We start from the raw sequence: 19287 nt of genomic DNA, 5'->3' as shown, positions 1-19287 counted from the left end.
AGAATTTTTTTTAATACGGTTTGGGGACTTTAAACCATTCTATGCTAAATTAGTATAGAAAAAATTAATTAATAAAATAAGAATAATATAGATATCAATATAATAATATAGAATAACTGGATAACACCATAAACGGTAGAGTTTGACAAATTCAAAGTTGTATAACATGAAAGTGTTTTCTTGAATTCACAACTCATAGCATAGAGAATATATATCCAAAAGATAGTGTTTGGTCACTTCAAAATGAACCACTCATCCATATATTCAAAAGCATGTTACCTCAATCACAATAGGGGGCAATGTGATAGTGCTAATATCTGCATAAGAAAATTAAAATAAATCAAGATACAATAGCAAGTATAAAATCATGAGCATGAAGTAATGAAAAAAACAAAATATTATTATATTTTTTCAACATCATCTAACTTTTCTTCAACATTAAGCGGTTATGGGGATGTCTGAAGCCAATCTTGAATGCAAATGAGTGCCTCCACTATCTGAAGACTCAATAAGTTTCTAAAAGAATCAGTAACACGACCACCTATACTAATAAACAAGAATTGCCAATACATGATGTGATACTTGTGAGAGGATAAGGAATCTTAGGCTATTGACTTTCCACCACAACAAGATATCAAATGAATCATTAGCACACTCTATAACATCTTCAGCTCTATCCAACTCTGATTTACTGCAAATGCCCCCTTATCAGTTTCATACATTTGAGAGATCCCAAATTCTAAATATTCAAATTTATATCTAGGATCAAACACCACTAGAATAAATAACATCACATTCAATTTCTCTAGATTCTCCCAATATTAGTTACATTTTTAATTATTTTCATCATATGCATACACATTTTTATAAAAAATAAATATTATAACAAATTCATAAAAATAAAAAATAAATAATATATTTATAAATATGTATATATCCGATCTTCTCGAATCGGATAGGGTGATTCAAATCCGATCCGATCTCTGCCTGGATCATAGGATTCGATCTGAAAATCCGGTCAGAGGTGATCCGAATCCGACCAGATAGGATCGGATCCATTTTACACCCCTAATTCGAATACCCGGCCAACTTACCGACTGGCCACCACTCATTTGTTGACTTGTTGATTTGTCTCCTAGTCAATAAATTGTTTAATAGTGTATTAAAATATTTTATTCAACTTAAAATCAAGAAAGTGGCAAACCATTGAGGCCACTTCAGCCGTTACGGTTAGTTTTTAGTTTTTTACAAAAACCAACACGACTTCAGTCGAATTAATCTCCTGTACATCTTATACTGCACTTCTACTCCCCATTGTATCATGCACATATTTTCTATTATACATGTTTAGTCCTGTGTTCATACTAGACGCTGTACCCACCCCTTAAAACAGCTAGCTATCGAAGTTCTCGAGCCAAGGATTAGCTATCGAAGTTCATGCATAAATTTTTCTTGCATCCTGGATGATTCAGAAGATGTTGAAAGAAAGAAAGCGGAAAAACATAAGCAAGCAGTATTATTGGTGGGTGCATAAATTTTTCCTGCATCCTGAATGCAGAAGATTTTCGAATAAGAGCGGAAAAACACAACATAAGCAAGTGGTATACAAATGGAAACTCTTCGGAGTACGGACCAGTAGAAGCCAATTCAAGGCCATTCACTGACTGCCACCCTCCCTCCTCGAGTCCGACGCCACCACCGCTCCCCTCTTTCCTCTGTCTCTCACATTGTCAGGAGGTTTCGGAAGAACGGCTGCTACTTCCTTTTGGAGGAGCTACCTCCACTTCCTCTCTGCGTCTCTTCTGCTGATTCCCAATCTGTTCCATGGAGGCATCTGCAATTTCTCCCATACCTTTGGGTTTACGGAGATTACGGAAGCGTTGATGTTCTGGAATTTGATTCATAAGTGTTAGTGCCAGGTGCTGCTCAAGGTTGTTGCTGCGGCTCTTAACCCTATTGATGCCAAGAAGAGGCAGGGGATGATCAAGGCAACCGATTCTCCTCTGCCTGTATGTTATTTCCTCTAAGTTCTTGCAATCTGTCTTTTGTAATTTCTTGCTTGGTTCTTGCAATCTGTCTTTTGTATTGCAATCTGTCTTAAGTCTTAACCCTAGAATCGCATGAGTGGTTTGGAGTTGCTTAGTAGCATCGAAGTGGGTCTGTACTTGTATGGAAAGATGTATTACTAAAAGAGGAAAACAGTACAAAGAAGCCTGTAAAAAGGGTCTCGCTCCAGATCTGATTTTTTTTTGGAAGGACACGTTCTGGACTGAAATGCACGTTCGACTTTTTTTGGGGACACATTCCAGAATCCCAAACTTTTTCTTTTCTTTTTTTAACTTTGGGTTTGGACGAAACGCGAATCCTTTTTGAAGAATTTTACTGTTGGTTTTGCTTTGAGAAAGTGCTGAATAAACACAAATTTTGTTTCTCCGGTTATATTTTACCATTACTATAAGGGTACAGAGTAACTCAGTCAAGCATGGATTCGCCTATATTGTTAATTTCGTTTCTTAATTTTGGGATTCTATCTTACTTATGAGGTTATCACTAGAATGCCCGAAAATAAATGTGGGCTCTTCTCAATTTAAGTTTTTAATTTCATTTTCCTTTTTACTTATGAGATTATCACTGGATGGGATTTTTCTTGTAGACTGTTTGAGCATAGAGGAAGGGTAGAGGTGTACAGTGGGCCATGTCAGGCTGGTATAATAGTCAGGTTGGGTTTGGGCTCGGATTTGTATATTTTTTGTTGATAAAGAGGCCCATATTAATTATAAAATTATGATTTTTTACAATTTAAATTTTTTATTTAATTATAGTCTAATATAAATATATATATAACATTTATATATATATTAATATAATTTTTTTTATTTAAATATTATATAAAAATATTTACTATATATGCATATAACTTCCAAGTTGAACTTATTAGGGGTTATTTAGCTTGGGCCCTATCCGCTAAAGCCATCATTGGACTCCAAAAGTTTTTAAAATCCAAAATTCTGAAAAACCTAAAAATAATTAAAAAATATTAAAAATAAAAATATTTTATATTAATAAGGGTATTTATTAAAAATAATTAAAAAGTATAATTAATAGTATTTTATTATTAAAAATAACAAAATTATTAAAAAATATCTAAGCCAGAAATTATTGAAAAATTTTGAAAATTAGCTATATTTTTTATTAATTATGGTATTCATTTAGTTATTTAATTTATTTTTATTGAAAGAAAATGCAAATTAATTTTGTAGTGACTAATATGCAAAAATAAATTATGAAAATACTGAAAATTATTGAAAAATACTCGTATGCAAAAATTATTGAATAATCATAAAAAACACCAAAAGTTAATTAAAAATCCAAAAATTTTGAAAAACCTAAAGCTTAATTAAAATACTAAAAATAAATAAAAAATTAAATTAATTGTATTTTATTGCAAAAAATATTGAGTAATAATGAAAAAATAATGTACTTTAATTATTAATAGTAATATAGTTAACAATAATTATTTTTAAACTATAATTAACATTAATTATAATTTAAGCTATAAATAATAGACAATTACATTTAATTACCAAAAAATTACATTTAACTAGTTTTAGCCAAGAAATTAGCAATATTTCTGAAAATATGATCATTTCTAGAAATTATTGTATTTTATACAGTAATTTAATAATTACAGTATTTTAATAGTTAACAATATTTTAATAATTAATAATAAAAAGTAACAAATCGTTTGTAACTTTACCTAACCCGATTAGATCTATAAATTTGCAGGCTCAAGCAACTATTTTCTTTTGAGTTAGGTCTAGCTAAGATATGTACCATGCCCACACATTATTAGGGATAATCAAATCCGAAGTCTAATTGGTTATCAAACTTTTGGAGTTCAATGATGGCTTTAGCAGATAGGGCCCAAGCTAAACAATCAATAATAAGCTCAACTTGGAAGTTATATGCATATATGGTAAACATTATTATATAATATTTAAATAACAAATTTTATATTAATATATAGAAATGTTATATATTTTTATACTAGATTAGAATTAAATAAAAATTTTAATTTATAAAAAATCATAATTTTATAATTAACACGGGCCTATTTATCAATAGAAAAAGTGCAAGCCCGAGCCCGAAGCTCGATCTGTACACAAAATGTCTTAAACTAATATTATATTAATTTAGTAATAATTTAATAAATTAATAAACTAATTTATATTTCCTAATAGTAAATTGATATTTATTAATAGTTTAAGAAGCATATATATATATATATATATATATTATTATATATAACAAAGTATTTTTTTATATATGTAATAGTATCGGGTTGGGCTTATTTGAGAAAGCCTGAGCTAGAACACACAAGCCTGAAATTTTGTCCAAGCTTGAAAAATAACGGGTCAAGCTAGGTCGGGCCATTGGGCTACTTGGCCTATGAATAGGTCTAGTTAGATATATAAACAATTGTATACATCAAAAGTCATACGAAATAAAAATTTAAACATCTTTCTTAATTTTTTTTTAAATGGACCTCTCATAGCTTGGCCCGGTCTACGGCCTATCATAGCCCAAGGTTCGACCCAACATGACCCAATTTACACCTCTACTTGGACCTGCCCAATACTAGATACGGGGCAGGGAAACTCGAGGATTTCACATCCTTGATTAGGAGTGGGGTGCCTCGCCCTTGAACTCACCCAACATTGAGGAGTGGTTGCCTTACCTTGAAACCGCCTGACACTAGGGACGGGGTGGAGTTGGTGTAAAGTGTTTTGACTATGGGGTAGGGATAGGGATGTGGTGCCCTGCCCTAAACCCACCCCCTTGCCATTCCCATATAATTGTTAATTCTTAGTGAAATTAATAAAAATGTTAGCTTTTGTAATTATTTTTATTTATTTAAAGTCAATCAAAATTTTATTTAAAAATAATAACAATTATTAAAATTATTAATAAAACTAAATTTATTAAAAAAATATTTATTCATATTAAATTAACAATAATTATTTCTTGTACATCAACATTAAGTGAAAATACAATTATTAAAATTTTAAATATTAACAATAACTTTGAATACTTTTAGTTAATTAACAACAAATTTTGATTACTAATTAATATTAATTAATAATAAATAAAACTATTAAATCTTTCAGATTTTCCCGTACATCACACAGGTCCCTGCGAGTCTATATATATACTAAAAGGCAATGTGTCATGTCAGCACATCTCTCTTGCAAGAAACTCCCTTCTAGTTTTATGTTTTTTTTTTTTTTACTTTTCTTTTTTTAATCCACATAATTTCAGCCTTTTCAGCAACCAACCAAACGAATTTGCAATTTATTCATTTACAGCCGTGGGAGAAGACCAAACGTTTGGACAATTGGACTTCTGAAACACGGTGGGAGAAGTCCAAACATTTCATCTATCTAACATTTTCATTTATAGATGTGAGGATCAAACTTCTTTCATTGAAGCTTCCTAATAACTTTAGCACCTTCAAACAAGGATCAAAATATCAAAATCGGGTATCGTATCGAATAATTTGGACACAGATGCGGATACACTTTGAAAACATATAGATACGGACAAAACATATAAAACCACATGGATACGCTAGGAAAATGATACAAATTTTTGTAAATACATCAATTACACTAATTTTAAAAGCCAAAATAGTCACAAATAAAGCATAAATACATAAAGAAATATATTACTAATATAACAAGATACATAAATATCATACAATTTTATTGATAATCCAACAATCAAAAGTCCAAGACTCATATTATATAGTTCTTACAATGTAAAGCATGCACAAAACCATTATTATGTTAAATCCTATAAGTCCAAGACACAAAACATATGCAACTATTATATTTTAATTACTATAGCAATTATTTTCTATTTTTACTTTTCAACATTAACCAAAAAAGCCAATTAAATATTAAATTTTGAAATATTTGTTAATATCAAAATCACTATCATATGAAATTTATAATTTTTCTAAGGCACATATATTATTATCATATTTTTAGTTTTAATCTTAACTAAAAGTATATCAAAATTATTAAAATTTCTAAGATACATATCATATGAAATTCATAATTTTTATTTATTAAAGTAACGATTCCATTCTTAACTTTTTATTTTCTATAGTTTTTTTTTTCTGAAATAACAAATCATTTTTTATATAAATCTAAATTAGTGGATTTGATAAATTCAATTTAATGTTGTATTCTTGAATATTTTGTAAACAATTTTTTTTAATTTTTGTAAATAATAAATATGTTATATTTTAGTCTAAATTAAAAAATAAATGAATAATTTATAAAAAATATTAAAATTTGAAGATACATATAATGTACAAATTTATGAAATTTAAGAACTAAAATAATTAGCTATTATTAATATTTTTATTTGTATAATTTATTGAGATTAAAAAACAATTTTTTATATAAACGTAAATTTGATAATTTTTGCTTCATTAATGTTTATAAAATAGTAAATTTTAATATAATTTTTTATTTTATTTCACTTAGTATCATAAGTTGAGTTCGAATCTTCACAGGAGCATTTTATAAACAAGACAAGGTATGTGTGTGTATCAGCGTGTATCGCAACGTATTGGTCTGTATTGGTCGATACGGTGCAATACACATTGATATTGATTTGTATATTATCGACACGCACGACTAGACGTCTATCATCTCTCACATTCTCTTAGTCTCCAACAGGAGACCAAAAGGTTGAACCTGATGCTTTTTGATTCAAGGTGTTCCGAATCAAGATTGCAGTCAAATAGTCCTGCCAACCAAGGTTCAAAAATATCGATTCGCCCAATATGCCAGTAGGGGCGTATTGGTCTATATCGATATTGTTTTTTTTTTTAATTTTTTTTCAAAATCGGTTCAGGGGGGCTGGTTTAAGGCTCCTCCACCCCTGAACCGATCAAAACCTCGATACACCCTCTGTAGGAGTGTATCGGGGAGCTCCCAAAATGATATGTATTAGCCGATACCGGTCAATATGTGTCGATACTTTGAACCTTGCTACCAATTGGCAAAGCCGAGGTGGAAGGATGAAACTGCACACCAAGATCAAGATCTAAAACCAAGAAAGAGGCTCAAGGAGATGTTCCTCGAGTGGCACTCTAGCGCTCAAGTTAGTAATGGAAGAGATGGGTGGTCGGACTGAGCAAAAGTAGAATAATAGTATGGAGTCCGATGAGCCAAAGTCCCTTACCTTGAGCAGAGGTTACCTATTTATATCCACAGATCCATGTCCGATTCGAATGAGGCTTCCAGGATTGTCGGGATGAAGTTGCCCACCAAAGTCTTTGGGATAAGTCCTAATCCCTGATGGAGCTATCATCCTATGCGATGCTGATGTGGCCGAAGAGATAAGATGACCACAGAGGCTGCCACATGGCACCCAAGGCCAGTTCAACCATAACCCAAACAGAGCCATCACATCCACTTTTTCTATTCATTTTCATTATTTTCTTGCTTTCTCTTCTCATCTCACTTTTTTGTTTTTTACACAGTTTTCTTCCAACTTCTTTGGTTTGAGACGTTGCAAACGTTGTAGGGGTTTTAGATGTTTTCACCTCCTTTTTGGATTGAGCAAACGTTTTAGAGGTCTTGGACATTTCAACTCTTTCAAACGATTGCAAACAGTAGGTAGGAGGCCAAACACCTTCTTTATTGTGAAAAAAATGAAGATTTAACAAAAAAGGAGTAAAACATTCAAAAAGCTAATCGGTTCGACGCATGACCCGCGTGACAGTTCGAGCGAAGAAGATGACCTACGTGGGTCAGCGATTATTCGTTTTTTGAAAAGCCCAAATACGAAATGACGAGTCCAACCGATCCAATCCATACGCAATACCTGTCAGCTGGACCCGTGCACAGTGCAACTAAACCCGTGGATCGTATGGGTCTAATCCGTGTATTACACGAGTTGCTTAATAACAACAATAATAATAATATCAGTATTTTAATTAATTAATAGTATTTATTAAAAACAGCATTACATTTAATTTAACAATAATTATAATTTAATAGTTAGATTTAATTTCCCAAAAAAAATGTTTTTTCATTACATTAATTAACAATAATTATTTTTAAATTATAATTATTTTATATTAATATAGTAGTTTAATAAATGCATTTTAAATAATTATTTTATTCTATTACATTTATTTCCAGAAATTAATAGTAATTAATTAACAGTAACATAATTAAAAGTAATTATTTTTAAACCGTAACTAAATCATTTTTAAACTGTAATTAGCAGTAATTATAATATAACGTATAAATAGCAGAAAATTACATTTAATTTCCAGAAATTACTGTATTTATTAATTAACAGTATTTAATTAATTACTTTATTTTAATACAGTAGTTTAATAATTATATTTTAAATAACTACTTAATTTTATTACATATATTATTAATTACTTTATTTCCAGAAATTAACAGTAATTATTTTTAAGCCATAACTAAATTATTTTTAAACTGCAATTAACAATAATTATAATTTAAGATATAAATAGCAGAAAATTACATTTAATTTCCAGAAATTACTGTATTTATTAATTAACAGTATTTAACAGTAATTATATTTTAATGAATATGGTTAATTAATTAAAAGTATTTATTGAAAAACAGTATTACATTTAATTTAACAGTAATTATAATTTAAATACATATAACAGTAATTACTTTTTTTCTAAATAATTACTTTAATTAACCATATTTTAAATAATTATAGTATTTATTATTTAAACTGTAATTAAAAGTAATTATAATTTAATAATTACATCTAATCTCCAGAAAAGCTGCATTTTCAATACATTAATTATCAGTAAGTCTTGATTGTTTGATTCTTGATTAACAAAACCATGCACCGCATGGGTCCCGCTAGTATGGTAGAGAATTAATGGGCTGATTCATACGAGGAAAATTTTATTTCCACTATTTTTGAGAAGTTACTTCTTTGAAGGTTCTGTCATGGACTGATTCACTGCTTCATATTAAACCTGGGCATAATCCAAGGCTTGGTCTGTCAATGAGATGTGAGCAAGAAAAATGGACAATCTTCTCTAAGTGGAAGGTCTGCCATTCCTCTTCTTTACAACAAAACCTCTATTGTTTTGCTTAATTTGCTATATAATTTGGTTAATACAGAGACACCTGATGGAATGTCTGGCCGTCATAACCGATGCTTTATGAGAGCATTTTAAGAAGGTGAGAGACTGATTGCTGGTTTCCTGAGAATAGGGACGAAGCTTGCACAGAATCATATTATTGGTCTTCTGGTCAGAACAATAGTTTGGAATTTGGAATTTGGATTACCCAAGAAGAACTTTTTACAGTGGTTTGCAGGTCTTATGACGGTAGGTCCAGAATGCAATTCTAATCTATACGATGTCTTCAATGCTTGATCAACTCCCTACATTTGGGACCCATTTGCATGAAGTAATGGAACATTCAGTTCTCTGTTTCGTGGACAATGGTACCATCGTCGTCTCGTGGCTGTCATTGCTCTGTTTGTTAGAAAACCCATCTCAACAATTAGAGGTGTAAACCTGGGCCGTTCCGCCCTCCCCTGGGATAACTTGGGGGTTGGCCGGCACGGCCAACGGCCCAAGCCCGTGCGGGCCTGTGTCGTGCCGTGCCATGCTGCAGGCCTGGGCCGGGCTGGGCTACAGGTCCATGCCGGGCTATGCCACAGGTTGGGCCTTGGGCATGGGTTGAATCGGGCTAGATTGGTTTTTTACCTCTTTTTTGTTTTTTTTTTTAATTTTTGATTTTTTTTTATTTCTTTGCTAAGTAGATGTGTAAAACTAGAATATTTAACTTTCCTTTGGGCTTTGGGAATTATTTGAACAAATAAGAAATGAGAAATCTACCAAATAAATGAAAAAAAAAAAACTTAACCAAATAATAATGGAATAACAAATTGGAAGAAAAATAAGAATTTTATTTCATTTAAATTTGAATGATACAAATTACAAAGCATACAATGGTTGTGAGTGCTCACTCCACCAGGCTAAAATATCAAAATTATTTGTTTCCTCACCTAAAGTAGAAAAATTTGCTTGTAAATAAAAATTAAGTTTAGTAAATGAACTTGTTGTCGAGGTGGTAGATTTATGCCTTGTACTTATTAAATAAAAATGTTTTTCCCTTCTACTATTAGGCTCAAGTTCAGAAGTAGAAGATGCAACTGTACAATTTGTAGAATTATTTCTTATTAATTCAGTTTCATATAAACTATACATTTCAAATAATAAACTATTATATTCTTCTTTTTTATTTCAAATTTCAATATTCATATTTCCACAATATGTTTCAAGTAAAATATCTAAACTATATTTTCTAATCCTAGGATCTAATATTGTAGCTAAGCAATAAAGAGGAGAAATGTTCTCCCAATATTTTTTAAATTTATTTTCTATTATTTCAACAATACTTTTAAATTATGGATTATTTCTATATTCTGCAAAACAATCACTAATCACCATTAGTTGATAAAGTAAATTACAATTAGTTAGATAATAAATACTAGATAATTTCATTAGTTGCATTATAAAAATGTTTTAAAAAATCTCTTATACAAATTGTCATTTCTCAGCCTTCCTCAAATATAATATCATTAGTAATTTTTGCATTATAAAAACCAGTAACAATTTGTTTATGAAAAATACACTTTATAACATAGCATAGGCAGAATTCCATCTATGTTTAACATATAATATAAAATGTTTATATTTTAAACCATAATTTTGACATAAATATTTAAATTCTTGTTTTCTTACTCTAGAACTTTTAATAGATATAATACAATTTCTAATTTTAGAAATATGAGTAGAAATAATATTTAAAGCATCTTGAATACATAAATTTAAAATGTGACATGCACATCTTATATAAAATAATTTACCATTTAAACATGATTCTATTTGAGACTTTAAAATATTTATTGCCGAATCATTATTATTAGCATTATAAAAAATAATAGAAAATAATTTATTCCCAATTCCATAAGCATGTAAAGTATTTAAAATGCTTGAAGCAATAGCTTGGCCAATATGTGGCCATTCAAGCCTAATAAAACTTAAAATTATTTTATTTAAAAGCCAATTTTCATCAATAAAATGACTGATAACACAAATACAATTTATATTAAATTTAGAATTCCAAACATCAGATGTAATTGCAACTTTAGAATTAAGATTTGACAACATATAGATTGAATTTTGTTTATATGAATAAAAAAAAATTTAAAGCATCTGATCTAATAGTATTCCTATAAACTTTTTTGTATTGTGGATTTACAGAATTATGTAACAATTTTTCAAGTTTAATATTTTCAGCTAACAAAAATGGTTGTTCAGTGTATTTTGCTAATTCTTACATCATTTTTTCTTGAGAATATTTAAATGTACCAATCCCCCTCGTTCGATTTGTGTTTGTGTTGTTTCTCTCCCTTTTTCTTCTTCTTTATCATTGGTGAGCAAATGTCTATTCAAATGGCCAGTACCACCCTTACTACAATAGGTAAAGTCTTTCCTACATTTTTTGCAAACAATTCTTTTTCCCATCCCCTCAACATCCTCTACTTTAAATACTTTTCAAGTCGGGCTAATCAACTTAGAGGCCTTCTTTTTCTTTCCCCTAGTATCATTACTAGGGGTAGAAGTTCCATTAATATCAATAGCATCTATATTAGTGTTAACACTAACATGATGCGACTAAATATCGTCAACATTGAACCTGTTGGGGAATTGGTTTCGGAAGGAGCTGGTTGTTTTTTTTTTAATTCTAAAAAGTAAAAATTAATTTAATTAGACTTACCCGGATTGCTGGTTCGGAATCTTAACTTGATTTCAACGGTTGAAGCCTTTCAATTCCAAGAGTCTAAGTTGCTAACTTGACTCCCCTCGTAACCATACTACATAAATATCCCCTATATAGCTGTTTATAGTTGTTGGGGGTATTTCTGTAAAAACCCTCCCAAAAAGTTGAAACTAGTCATTGGAGGGATCCCTAATGGCTAGTTCTTGGACGGTGCGAGTGCAACCTACTATGGGCCCATAGGTCGTGTCGTGCCAGCCCATGATGGGTTGTGCCAGCCTGTGGGCCGTTGGTGTTACATGTCGTGTTGTGTCGTACCAGCCTATGGACTCTGAATCCCAGGCCCAACATAGCACGGACCATTGTGCCAAGCCGGTCCAAAGTCAGGTTGAGCCGTGTCGGGCTGTGGGCCGCACGACCCGATTTACACCTATATCAACAATGACTATTTGAAAACAAACCACCCCTCCTCTCTCCACCATGGAGCATGGTTATGGATGACACCGAAACGTGATCAAAACTAGCATGAGGGCCCGCTTGGTTTGCAGGAATAGGAGTATGGAATTGGGATTGGAATGGACCATTCCAATTCCATTTTTTTTTTGGATGGGTGGAATTGGAATCCCCATTCCTATTCCTCATGGAAAATAGCCATTCCCTTCTTCTCCCTTGGAAATGAAATTTCATTTCAACTGATTCCAATTCTCACTCTGATTTCTATCTGAATCAAATAGAAATAAACCGTTCCAATTCTGATCCCTACGGATTTCGACTTCGATTCTGATTCCAATAACGACTGTGAACCAAACGGATCCTCAAGCAATGACCAGTAGGGATATTTGGCAAGATTAATGGCTACAGCTTAGATTCTTAAAATTTTAAGAACAACGAAGTATAAGTTTGACATTTCATTCTTTCGATCAATTATTTAAAGACGGTCTCAATTGTCAAAATTCTTACATTAAGAGAATTTGCTAATAGTGTATAAATTCATTTCCTAAAACTTAGGAATAGTTTTACAGAATTCCCCTTAAAATCATTGCAAACTTTCCAAAAGTTATTGCAGCTGGAGACCCAACTTTGTGGTGTTAGTGATTCTCTGCTGTTTTCCTGTACTATATGTATTCGTTTCATTGTATGGATGATGAAAAATTGATGGTCAGTTGATAAAGATTTCTGATGAAATGAAATGGGATGCGTTGTTTTATCTTTCCTTGTTTACATTATTTATTGTCATTCGGAATTTTGTTCTGAGCTGGGTGGGGAGTGGAGTGTTAGAAGAAAACTGTTCGTTTTCTTTTGACTTATGTGGGTCCAACGGATTCTTCCTTTGAATTTGAATTTTGAAGAATCTCCTGTGTGATTTTCCAATTGGGGTTCTCTGTTTTCTTTTTCTTTTTGACCCGTCTGGAGATCTGGTTCTGACTTCTGAGGTGACACAACCATGCACACAGGAGATTCGCATCATTCTTCGGATGATGATGGGTTCTTCCAGCTCATTCAACAATATTTAAGTGGGACAAAAGCAAATAAAAAGGTTCAAGATCAAAAGAGAAGACTAAAGAAAGGAAAAAGGAAACAGAGCACACAATCAGTCATTCACCGCCACGCTTATCCTCTCACACCACCAAATCTGACACGGAATTTCACTCTTTAAAAGAATCAGTCGTTGGGAGCTTTTAATAATTATATCTTTAATAAAACATCAATAGATCAACTGCTTGTTTTATTGAAAATTTTATTTTGTTGAAAGAAAAGCTTGGGAAATTTGCGTTAAAATATGATTATTAAATGTGATGGAATGTTGCTAATACAAGCAGAATTATTTATGCTATTTGTGTGTATGATTGTAACAAGAATTTTATTATAGCTGGACGTGAAATGGGAGGTATGTTAAAAAGGATTCGACATCCATTCGATGTAAAGAATGTTGTGGATTCTCTCAGTTCACAATCTCCTGTTTTGAGTTTTGACTTGAAAATATAACTTCTGGATGGATCAAATTTGGTGGGATAATCACTGTATTGGACCGGATGATCGGATCAATAGATTTAGGAATCGGTTCTGTTTCACTTTAAAACTGCTTTTTGGCCAAAAATCATTAATTTAATTAATGATTTATTAATTCGGGTGGTTGAACCATCAACCCAGACAATAGTTTTGATATATTTATTTATTATATCAGAATAGACCATCTATTTAAATAAGATGATTGGACCATTCAAAACGGGAACCGGCCCGGTTTTTAAAATCTTGGATAATACCCTATTCTGTAATTTTGTTTTGTTAGTGTGGTGTCGTTTTATCTATAAAAGAAAGAAGAAGTGAGAACTGAGAATCGGGCGGATTTTGATTCCGTGCGATTCATGGTAGTGGGTTCAAACTTCAAAGCCCACAAAACTAAAGTGGCCTATTTCTATCTATCTATCTATCAATTCCACCCATTCAATCAATCAAACAATCCAAACTATTTTATGGTAATAATTTGTGCAATCTATGGGCTCATACAAAAAAAGTAAGGCCCGTTATCTTTTTCGAAATGTAGATCCGTGAACCATTTTAATAGTTAATTTATTAAAATAATATTACTGACGTGGCAGCTGTTTTATTCCTAAAAAAAACTTGCATATTGGGTGTTCATATTCCATCCTGTTTGAACCCCGAAAGACAATTCTTTTTTACCAGCTTTAAGCCTTAAAACTTAAAAGCAATAGCTTACTTTTTATTTATTTTTTTTTCTGGAAATTAAAAAGAAGTAGCTTGATAAGTTGCCCCTAAAGACAATAATAATGGATCTGCGGTCCATTACACCAGTATGTGGACTGGTGGGCCCAGAGTCCAAATGAACCACAAGTCGTCTAGTCGGAGGCCTGGAAGAAAACAAAATTGAAATACAGGCCTCCTTCACGACCTGGATTTTGGAATGTTGTTAAGAATATTATCCAGCTAACCGTGGCCTCTGGGCTTGGCTTAATAAGGGTGCGTTTGGTTTATAGGAATAGGGGTTTGGAATTGAAATTGGAATGGGTTATTTCGATTTCAACTGTTTGATTGGGCGGAATTGGAATCCCATTTCTATTTTTGCTGGAATGTCATTCCCTGCTTCTCTCTTGGGAATGGAATCTCATTCTTGCTGATTTTAATTCTCATTCTCATTCCTGCCTGAACCAAATAGACCATGGGAATGGATCATTCCAATTCCAATTCTGGAGGATTTCAATTCCAATTCCGATTATGAACCAAACGGACCCTAAGATCAAACCAATAATAAAACTCTACCTAATATCAAATAAGGAATTATAAATTCCAGCCTTGAAGGTTGGATTTGGGGAGAATGAATTATTAATCGACCCCCTGATATAATAATAAACAAAGTGGGCAAACAACAAAATCAATCCTAATATCAAATTCGTTAAGAAATGTCCATTCAGAAAACTGTAAAGACAAACTGGCAGACATTAGGAACAGGAACACCCTCAGCAGCATGCTTAAGAAAACCAACTCAATTCCAGACAAATATGCAAAATGGTTATGGAAAAAGGGAAAATAGTTTTCCAAAAATTGAGTAAGAGTAACCAACTACTAATTGGAATGAAGTGGCATTCCTTCTGATTTCGCACAAATCATTTTCTGAATAGAGATTGGTTTTCTTTATGGGTGGATGACTAAATGAGATATGTGACAACCCATGTGGAATTAAACCTTGTCTGGAGGAGGGACAAGAGTTTAGTTGAAAGTTAGTTATTACCAGTCCTTAATTAAACAATTCATTTGTTCTCCTTGTGTTGGAGTTTGGCTGCCTAACTCAGCTTTTCAAAAAATTTGTTCCCTAACTCGATACTGTGCGGCATATGGAAGTCACATCAAGCGACAATAGAAGCAAAATTATCAACCGGGTTCATTTGGTTCATAGGAATAAAGGGTTGGAATTAGAATCAGAATGATCTAACACTATGTTTGATTTGAAGGAAAAAATGTAAGAAAAGGAAGGGAATGGTAAGGAAACTCATACAAGGTTTATAAAGGTTTTCCTATGTTTTCTTTTCTTTCCCTATTTTTTTTTTTCCTTTAAACCAAACACAGTGTAAATGTTTTGTTGGATGGAATTGGAATCTTATTTTTATTTCTGATCGAGTACTGACATTCTCCTATTTAAAGGAATGGTCATTCTCTCCCCCTCCCTTGGGAATGAGAATTCCTTTTAACTGGTTTCAATTCTGATTCTGATTCCAATCTGAATTAAATAGGTAGGAAGAATAGACCATTCTGTTCCAAACTAAGCAAACCCTTAGTGTGTCATAGATAGATTAATGCCTTCAAATTATCTTATTCCTGAAATATAGACCAAAATAAAGCATAAAAGATCATTCAGTGCATGCTATTTTCAAAATCCTAATGTGTCTTTTAGCGGAGCTGAAGCCAGTGAAGCACCATGGCGTTGCATGTTAGCAATCTTCACAAATTTCGTGCTTACGAGAGTAAGGTTGGATAAGTACTTATTTGCATTTGGCATTCCACATTTTCGAGTTAAAATAAGCACTTATTTTGTATTGGCCGTTTGGTAGTATTTTTCTCTAATAAGCACTTAAGTAAGAATCTATAACTATTTTGTTCTTCATTTTCTTTCAAAATTTCAAAACATACCCTTTGAAAGTACTTTCATTAAATTACTTTTATAAAAAATACTTTTATAAAAATATTTTTATAAAAATTATTTTATGAAAATACTTTTATAAAAGTAAAATTCAACTAAGAAAAAAATTGAATAATTATTTATTATATAAACACTTAAGAAAAGCTAAAACTTTATTTATCCTAAATAAATCAATCTCCCAAGTCTGAGGGATAAAAAAAGCCAATCTTTCGGTGCTAGCATTCTTTCTCTTACTACGGTATCCTCTTGAGTCTTGACAATATTCTTGGACATTTATTTATTTATTTTTTTAAGGGGGATTAAGCTAGCTGTCATCTAAGATGTGCGAAATAGGCCATATAGACCTATGGACCTAGACATGTGGCCTACGGGGTGGTGTGCTAGCAACCCACGATCTGGTGGGCCAAGATCCACAAATCAGTAACCACAAGAATGCTTATAAATCAGATGACCATAGTCACATCATCTAGTTGGACTTGGACCCATTCAATTTGTAGTGGGCTCCCAGTCCAACCCACGGCTGAAAGTACGAATATCGTATATAGTTCATTCAGTCTTCATTATTATTATTATTATTATTATTATTATTATTATTATCTGCTGGACTATGACCTCAAGAAATGATGGATTGATGGTAGAGATGGAACGTGGTTTCCCACATCAGCCACGTTGCAAGCGTTAAAAACAAACTCACATCTCTCCAAGCTAAATGACAAACATTCTCCATCACTCCACTCTCTCCAGAACCAACCACCTCCAACCCATGAATTAAACGCGATTACACTCTCGGTTAGAGAGAAATGCTACCGGACAGCTTCCAACAAACTCGTTCCAACATCATCTCTACCCGCATGTCTCAGGCAAGGTGGGTTTCGGACATTGTTGGAACAGTTTACATTGGGAGAAGATGCCAACTCGATCGTATTACCGCGTGTTGTACGGAATAAATAATATAATAGAGGTTTATTATTGGGGGGGGGGTCTGATCAAGATCAACATCTCCATTTTCTTGATTATAGCAATGGACCGTATACGGAATCAGCATACGGCTGTCCGAGTCCGACACTCCCACGGATAGTCATGTTCTGTGGGGCCCATTTGCCCATCCCAAAGTAACCATGTCTGCCATCTGTCCCAAGCCCAACGCCCCTACGCCCTACCCTTGTTTAAATTTTGAAATGTTCGCTCCACAACCGCCTCCTCTCCTTCATAATAACGAAATTGCCCTTCTCTTCTGCCCTGTGCCCTCCCATCACTTGATTGACAAAACAACCCTCGTTAAAATGTGGCATTTACCTTTTAAGGTAGTCAACACACTCAACACACACAACACCACTGTCCTCTCCCCATTAAAGGAGAGATAGAGAGAATCTCTTTGCTGATATTTATTTTTTTCTGGCCACAAATTCGTACCAACTTGGGTGTGAGTGTATGACATGGGGAGTTCGTGAACTGTTTAATTTGTTCAATGTATTTGTTATCATCTAATTTGCTATGATTTGTATTGTATTAGGGTTGTGTTTGGCATGCTTTTAGATATTAATTCTGATTTTTTTTCTTTTAATTTTTAAATGATTTTTTCTTTTTAAAGTTTGGAACCCTTTTAGGCTTAAAATACACTTTAAGATTTAGTTCTTTCCAAGTTGAATTTTAGCTGAATATAGCTTAAAAAAATATTCAGAATCAATAAACCTAATCATCATCATCTAAGACTTCTAACTTTGTTGATACACCTGTGTATCGGCAAAGATGTATTAATATTTTTAATACTTTGATGGATATGTATTATAATTTTTTTAGTTTTTTATTTTCAAATTTTAGTTTTATATTAAAATGGTTTTGCAAATACACTTGACAGATGTATTAGGATTAAAAAAAAAACAATATGATACATCTAGTATCCAAGATTTTAAAAGGCTAAAGGCGTAGTTGAAGTGTAATGACCCAAAAAAACATACAAATTCATAAATTAGAAGTTTATAAGCAATAAGTTTAACACTTAAGCATTAAATAAAACAATAACTAATCAACTAGAAATTATAAACATTTTATATTTCATGTAAAAAACAAATTTATAAAAAAGGAAACAACTTAGTTGATTTGATCTATTATTATTATTATTATTATATTATTATTATTAAAAAAGAAAAAAGATCCATTAGTATAAGAAATATGAAAAATAGCAAACTTGAGGCATTACAATTAGAATAATAAGACACTAAGAACTTAATTTGTCCTTTTTGAATTCAACTCTTTTGAAAATAGAATTTGATTTGTCTTATTTGTTTTTTATCTTTTTTACTTTATTATTTGACTTATAATTATTGAAGTGTTTTTTCTACATGTTTTAAATTGTAAAAATTTATATTTTTGCATTAAATAACTATATAATCATTGACATTTGAGGCATACACCTTTTTAGGCATCACGCCTGGAGGCTTGAGGCTTATGCCTCATTCTGACATTAAATTTGTGAGGCTTAAGCCTTGAGATAAATTTTGTGTGACTTGACTCAAGGCTTAAACCTTTTAAAACAATGCTGGTATTAGATGTATTTTAAACCTTAATATTGTATCGATATTTTAAACCTTAATATCCATTAAATATAAAGTACATTATTTAAATATTATTTTGTCATTCTGTATAGCCATTGTTAAATTATGAATCCTTAAATCATTTTTTTAACATTTTAATGATTAATGTGTAAAATTAATGTAACAGCCAACAAACTGACCCCAAAAGCTGGTATTTAGGATC

At 31.8% G+C, this 19287-nt stretch overlaps 1 long non-coding RNA gene across 1 annotated transcript; it reads right to left on the bottom strand.

Annotated features, from left to right (window-relative positions):
- Positions 1-141: 141 nt before the first annotated feature.
- On the bottom strand, positions 142-2181 carry LOC148853916 (uncharacterized). The gene is made up of 2 exons (XR_016112818.1): positions 1634-2181; positions 142-317 (listed from the first exon to the last, which is right to left on the bottom strand). It is a non-coding gene; the product is annotated as an uncharacterized LOC148853916 (long non-coding RNA).
- Positions 2182-19287: the final 17106 nt, after the last annotated feature.

This window comes from Nelumbo lutea, chromosome 4 (assembly GCF_056320005.1).
Source record: "Nelumbo lutea isolate HS-2025 chromosome 4, American lotus-T2T, whole genome shotgun sequence".
Lineage (NCBI taxonomy): Eukaryota > Viridiplantae > Streptophyta > Magnoliopsida > Proteales > Nelumbonaceae > Nelumbo > Nelumbo lutea.
Note: the sequence above shows the minus strand (reverse complement) of the source record. Positions and strands in the feature narration are given on the sequence as shown.